Here is a 7786-nt window from a genome sequence, read left to right on the forward strand (position 1 = left end):
CGCCCTGGCCTAAGCGCTGGGGAGGGTGCGGGGTCATCGGGTCTTCCGGCCCCGTTTGACAGCTGAGGGAAGGGACGCTCAGAGAAGGGAAGGGACTGGCCCAAAGTCACACAGCCACAATGCTTCTCAATAATAATAATAATAATGATGCCGTTTGTTAAGCGCTGACTGTGTGCCACACACTAGTCTAAGCTCTGGGGAAGATAGAGGGTCATCAGTGGTCCCACGTGGGGCGCACAGGCTTCATCCCCATTTGACAGCTGAGGGAACAGAAGCTCAGAGAAGGGAAGGGACTGGCCCAAAGTCACACAGCCACAATGCTTCTCAATAATAATAATAGTGATGCCGTTTGTTAAGCGCTGACTGTGTGCCACACACTAGTCTAAGCTCTGGGGAAGATACAGGGTCATCAGGTGGTCCCATGTGGGGCACACAGGCTTCATCCCCATTTGACAGCTGAGGGAACAGAAGCTCGGAGAAGGGAAGTGACTTGCCCAAAGTCACACAGCCACAGTGCTTCTTAATACTAATAATGATGGCATTTGATAAGGGCTTACTATGTGCCAAGCAGTGGTCTAAGCGCTGGGGAGGATGCAAGGCCATCAGGTTGTCCCCCATGGGGCTCACAGTCTTCATCCCCATTTGACAGTTGAGGGCACTGAGGCCCAGAGAAGTGAAGGGACTTGCCCAAAGTCACACAGCCACAATGCTTCTCAATAATAATAATGATGGCATTTGTTCAGCACTTCCTATGTGCCAAGCACTGTTCTAAGCGCTGGGTGGGGGTATAAGGTCATCAGGTTATCCCACGTGGGGCTCACAGACTTCATCCCCATTTTACAGGTCAGGGAACTGAGGCACAGTGAAGTGACTTGCCCAAGGTCACACAGCTGACTAGCGCTTACTGGGTGCAGAGTATTGTACTAAGTAGTTATGACTTTGAGGTAGAAGTGGGCAAGGTGATGGAGGGCTCTGAAGCCAGTGGTGAAGAGTTTTTGTTTGATGTGAAGGTGGAGGGGCAACCAATGGAGATTTTGGAGGGGGGGGTGACATGTCCTGAACGTACTATGTAAAGGTAAGTTCATTGCTCATCACAACACCAGCACTCTGCAAAAGATAACTCCTTAAGACCTGCCTCAATTTTGCTAATCTCCCCGTTGGCTGAGCCCCGATGAACTTTCCACAACAATGTCAAAAGAAGAACTGAGGTAAATAGCTCAATGAGTCAGTTCAAAAGTCCAATTTTATTTAAATTAGCCATAAATCTCGTTGAATTGGTACAAGCTGGAACCTTCAAAACCACTCTCAGTTTCAGAGGCCTTTACCAAACCACCTCGGGCTACCTCAAGTCTTTTGTCCCTTCCATCCACCCCGATAGGCAAATCAATAGCATTTTTGGAGTACCTGCTGTCTACAGGTACCTATACAGCTCTTGGGAGGGTACAGTAGATTTAGCGGCATGATCCCTGCCTTCAAGGAATTTGCCATCTAGCAGAGTGACAGCACTAAAAGAAATCACAAGTAGGAGGAAGCAATGGGCTATTGAGAGATGTATATGAATCCTGAGGGTGGGGTTGGGTGATGAAAAACTGTAAAGTGGCAATTTGGGTGCTGAGATGGAGGATGAACTGGGGAAGGCCTCCCAGATGTGATTTCAGAAGGGTTTTAAAGATGAAGAGAGCCGTGAGCTGCGAGATAGAAAGCAGGAGAGAATTCCAGGCAGAAGGGAGAGCTGGAGCAAGAGGTTGGCAGAGAGTGAGGTACAGGAAGTAGGTTGGCTTGAGAGGAATAAAACAAAGGTGTGGTTAGCGGAGAAGAGAGAGGATGGGAATTCATTCCTTAATTCAATAGTATTTATTGAGCGCTTACTATGTGCAGAGCACTGTACTAAGCGCTTCGAATGTACAATTTGGCAACAAATAGAGAAAATCCCTGCCCTATAACGGGCTAATCGATAGCATGGTATTTGTTAAGTGCTTACTGTGTGCCAAGCATTTTACTCCCTTCCCCTCCCCTCAGCAAATGAGCTCATCTGCTCATTTGTATATATTTTTTATTACCCTATTTATTTTGTTAATGAGATTACATCACCTTGATTCTATTTATTGCTATTGTTTTAATGAGATGTACATCCCCTTGATTCTATTTATTGCTATTGTTTTTGTCTGGCTCTCCCGATTAGACTGTAAGCCCATCAATGGGCAGGGACTATATCTGTTGCCATTTGTACATTCCAAGCGCTTAGTACAGTGCTCTGCACATAGTAAGCGCTCAATAAATATTGAATGAATGAATGAATGAATGAATAAGAACTGGGTAGATATAAGATAGCTGGGGCACCTTCCCTGTCCCACATGGGATTCCCAGTTTAAGTAGTATTTACTGAGTATTATTATTATTATTAATAATTCTGGCACTTTTAAAGTGCTTACTGGGTGCCAAGTACTGTACTGAGCGCTGCGGTGGATACATGCAAATCGGGTTGGACAAGTCCCAGTGCCACATGGGGCTCACAGTCTTAATTCCCATTTTACAAATGAGTTGATTGAGATGCAGAGAAGTCAAGTGAGTTGCCCAAGGTCACACAGCAGACAAGTGGTGGAGTTGGGATTAGAACCCAGGTCTTCTGACTCTCAAGCCCGGGCTCTTTCCGCTAGGTCAAGTGCCTTGCTAAATAGTTTGTATTCGACTTGCTTATATACCTCGTTCATCAATTTAGCGAAACCGAATACGGTAGGATTTCAGAAATAGTGATTCAATCCCCACCCCTGCAGGCAGTTCTAACTTGGGAGAGCAATTGCAAATTATCTCCAATTACCTGCTTTGCAGTTTCACGTTTAACTATTTGATTAATAGAGGTGTCTTTCTGATGGAGGAAGGCAACCTTTGGCTTGAGGGAGGCAACTCTTTGCTTGAGGGAGGCAACTCTTTGCTTGAGGGAGGTGCCTTTTCTCAAACAAATTTCTTTTGGATCTTCCAAACCGGTAGCTCCAGCCCCCTAGGGTTTTCTTATTCCAATAAGGCCCCGAAGGAAAGTTGCTTAGGTTTCCTACCCCCTTCGGCTACTAACTGGGTGACTTCAAGAAGCTGAGGGAAGGGAAGAGGATTAAAAACACCAGACCAATGATAATTATGGCATTTGCCAAGTGTTATGTGCTAGGCACTCTACTAAGCACTGGGGTGGATGCAAACTAAGCAGCTTGGACACTGTCCCTCTCAGGGCTCGTAGTCGTAATCCTCATTTTACAGATGAAGTAACTGAGGTACAGAGAAGCAACCTGACTTGCCCAAGGTCACACAGGAGACAAATGGGGGAGTCAGGATTAGAACTCATGACCCTCTGACTCCCAGGCCCGTGCTCTATCCACTACCCCATGCTGCTTCTCAATAAGATGACTCTCAACCTGTGAAGCTACCCAAATTGAGGTAGGAATTTCTCTTCACAATGCACATTTTCATAACATTGGTCAGTTCATTCTAACCTAACTCATTTTAAACACTTTCACAGACACAGGGTCCAGCCAATTTCTCTCCTCTTCCTCTCCCTAGTCTGCAGAACACTGTACTAAGTGCTCTGGAGAGCACGGTAGAGGTGGTAGACAAAGTAGCTGCCCTAAAGGATTTTATCCAACAGGGAAGATGAACACTAAATTGAAGATAGGGAAAGCAACAGAATATAAAGGTGTTTACTGTTGGTGTGGGGAGAGAAGGGAAGTGAGGATTCAAGATCATAGGTGACTCAGTAGGGCAGGGAAAAGGGTGGGAAAATAAGCTAATTAGAGAAGGCTCCCTGGAGGAGATCTGGTTTTATTAAATATTAATATGTAAAGTTTATATTTCAATACCTTGACATCTACGTATTATTATTTACTATTTGATAATTTTATTTAACGGTGACATTAGTTGATTTTTAACAATATCAATATTATTTATTAAAACCATTAAGACTTTGAAGACAAGGAGAGTAGTGGTCTGCCCGAGATGATTGGTGTGACAGAGGTACTAAGACAACAACGCCTACCCTTCGTTTAATGTAGTTACCGTCTTGAAAAATGCAAAATGATAAGAAAATCCACTTTCCTCATAAGAAATAGAGGAATTCTAAATAAGGGAAATTAGAGCTCAGGAAAAGTTTATTTGCCAGACAAAAGACATTATATACTTAAATAAGATTTTAGAAAATCTTAACAGTTTAAAACACCAATGATGATTATGAAGTTTGGTCAAAATGGTAGACTCAGACCGTGGTCATAGCCATTTTCCCTCTCCTCCTTCTCCTAATCCAGCATGCCCACTCCCCCAGCCCTTCCCTTCCCTCACCCCCCACCATTTTAGGGCTCTCAGGCTTGTGCTCCCCAGGAGTCAGAAGTGGGTAAAGGGGAAGAGCATTCAGATTATTGTAAAGATCAATTAACCAGTGGTATTTATTGAGTGCTGTGTGCAGAGCACTGTACTAAGCATTTGGCAGAATGAAATACAGCAGAATTAGCGTAACTAGTTTACAGTCTAGAGGGGAAGTGAAAGATGTGACATTTTAGACCATGGCCTATCCTACCTGGAACAGTGAGGAACCTGATGTTTATACCCATGCAGCGGTAATGTACTTCAGTTTATTTTGCTGTTTATTATTGTGTTGAATTTATTATTGAATTTATTCAGTTGAATTATCCTTTCCCTGTGGGTCTGTTTCCCTCCTCTTTCCCTCCTTTCGACTGTTTTCACTACCCCCTACAAGATTTTTAGCCTCCTGAGAACCAGGGTCCTATCTGAATCTCATTCTAACTTTCTTCAGTGCTTAATACAGGGCCCTGTTCAATGTAAGTGTTGAATAAATGTCAAAACAAGCAAAGAAGCAATCATCTTGGGTACCTAGTTATACCTTTTTCAATTGCAGTTTGCATCCTACAAAGTACAGATTCTAAACTCTTTGTGGACAAGGAATGTGTTTATTAAATTGTTATAGTGTACTCTCCCACGCGCTTGGCACAGTGCTGTGAGTTCAGTAAGCACTAAATAAATATGATTGACTGACTGACAGACTACAGTCTAGTCCTAGGGGATGGAGCACAGGATTGGGAGTCAGGAGACCTGAGTTCCGTTCCCAGCCCTGCTACTTGCTTGCTATGTGACCTTGGAAAAGTTACTTCATTTCTCTATGCCTTAGTTTCCTCACCTGTAAATTAGAAACCTAAATCTGTTCCCCTCCCCTTAGGCTGTGGGCCCCATTACACCCTGGGGTCTCCCTGTAATCCACATTTTAATAATACAAATACCTGTGGTATTTAAGTGTTTTCCCATGTGCTTACTGTAATAATAATAATAATAATGATGGCATTTAAGCTCGTAGGATGTGCAAAGCACTGTTCTAAGCGCTGGAGAAGATTCAAGGTGATCAGGTCGTCCCACATGGGGCTCACAGACTTAATCCCCATTGGACAGATGAGGTCACTGAGGCCAAGAGAAGTTAAGTGACTTGCCCAAAATAACATAGCTGACAAGCGGCAGAGCCGGGATAATAATAATGTTGGTATTTGTTAAGTGCTTACTATGTGCAGAGCACTGTTCTAAGCGCTGGGGTAGACATAGGGGAATCAGGTTGTCCCACATGGGGCTCACAGTCTTAATCCCCATTTTACAGATGAGTTAGCTGAGGCCCAGAGAAGTTAAGTGACTTGCCCACAGTCACACAGCTGACAAGTGGCAGAGCTGGGATTCAAACTCATGACCTCTGACTCCAAGGCCCGTGCTCTTTCCACTGAGCCACACTGCTTCTCTAACCCATGACCTCTGATCCCCCCAGCCCGTGCTCTTTCAATTGACCCACACTGCTTCAAGCCCTGAGGTATAGATACGAGATCATCAGGTCCCACATGGAGCTCACGGTCCAAGTTGGAGGCACCGGATCTCCCTTTTGCAGGTGAAGGAACTGAAACAAGAGAAGTGAAGTCATTCGTTCATTCAATCGTATTTATTGAGCGCTTACTGTGTGCAGAGCACTGTACTAAGCGCTTGGAAAGGACAATTCTGCAACAATCCCTGCCCAACAATGGGCTCACAGTCTCAAAGGGGGAGACAGCAAAACAAGTAGTCAGGCATCAGTACCAGCGTGGCTCAGTGGAAAGAGCACGGGCTTTGGAGTCAGAGGTCATGAGTTCGAATCCCAGCTCTGCCACTTGTCAGCTGTGTGACTGTGGGCAAGTCACTTAACTTCTCTGGGCCTCAGTTACCTCATCTATAAAATGGGGATTAAGACTGTGAGCCCCACGTGGGACAACCCGAGTCCCCTGTGTCTACCCCAGCGCTTAGAACAGTGCTCGGCACATAGTAAGCGCTTAACAAATACCAACATTATAATTATTATTATTACCATCAAGATAAATAGAATCATAGCTATATACACATCATTAATAAAGTCCTTTCCTAAGGTCACCCAGCAGTGGCAGAGGCAGAATTAGAACCCAGGTCCTCGGACTCCCCGGCGTCTGCTCTTTCCACTGGACCAGTTCACACCTCCCTGAGAAGCAGCGTGGCTCAGTGGAGAGAGCCCGGGCTTGGGAGTCCGAGGTCATGGGTTCGAATCCCGCCTCTGCCACCTGTCAGCTGTGTGACTGTGGGCAAGTCATTTTCATTCATTCATTCAATAGTATTTACTGGGCGCTCACTATGTGCAGAGCACTGTGCTAAGCGCTTGGCATGGACAAGTCCCTGCCCATTGACAGGCTCACAGTCTAATCGGGGGGGACTTTTCACTTCACTTCTCTGTGCCTCAGTTCCCTCACCTGTAAAATGGGGCTTAAGACAGTGAGCCTCACGAGGGGCAACCTGATGACCCTGTATCCCCCCCAGCGCTTAGCACAGTGCTCTGCACCCTAGTAAGCGCTTAACAAATACCAGCATTATTATTACTTCCCTCCGCTTCCCGGAGCCCGCGTGCCCTCAGGACAAGAGTGGTCTATCTGTGGCCGATGCGTCCATTCCAAGCGCTCAGCACGGTGCTCTGCACATAGTAAGCGCTCAATAAATACTATTGAATGAATGAAGGAACTGCAGCGGAGGCGCCGCCTGAGGAGGCCATCTTGGGCGGCTCCTCGGGGGGGGGGGGGAGCGGGGGAGGCGGGCGCGCGACGGCGCGCGGGAGGGGGCGGGGCCAGGGGAGATGGGCGGGGCCGGGCGCGAGACGGCGCGCGGAGGGGGGCGGGGTCAGAGGTGACGGGCGGGGCTGGGCGCGAGACGGCGCGCGGAGGGGGGCGGGGTCAGAAGTGATGGGCGGGGCCGGTCGCGAGACGGCGCGCGGAGGGAGGGGGCCGGGCGCGCGACGGCGCGCGCAGAAGGGGCGTGGCCAGGGGAAGGGGGCGGGGCGAGGTCCTGCGGTAGGCGGGCGGTGCTCCCCGCATTGGGTCCGGCCGGAAGCAGGCGCCTGAGGTCAGGAGTTCCGCAGGCGGGCTTGGCCTTCCTGGGCGGGGGTCGGGGTGTGGAGAGGAGTTGGGGGGACCGGGAGGGGAGAGGCGGTTAGATGCGGGGCCCCGGTCCCCCCGCCCCTCGGACCGCCTGTCGGACGCTGCAGCTCCGCAGCTCCGGGGTGGACCGACCTGCGGTGGGGGGGGGTGGGAAGAGCTGACTTCCGGGACGACGAGAATAATCATGTTGGGGTTGGTTAAGCGCACACTAGGTGCAGAGCACTGTTCTAAGCGCTGGGGGAGATACAGGGTCATCGGGTGGTCCCACGTGAGGCTCCCAGTCTTCATCCCCATTTGACAGAGGAGGTCACTGAGGCACTGAGAAAGAC

This window comes from Ornithorhynchus anatinus, chromosome 19 (genome assembly GCF_004115215.2).
Source record: "Ornithorhynchus anatinus isolate Pmale09 chromosome 19, mOrnAna1.pri.v4, whole genome shotgun sequence".
NCBI lineage: Eukaryota > Metazoa > Chordata > Mammalia > Monotremata > Ornithorhynchidae > Ornithorhynchus > Ornithorhynchus anatinus.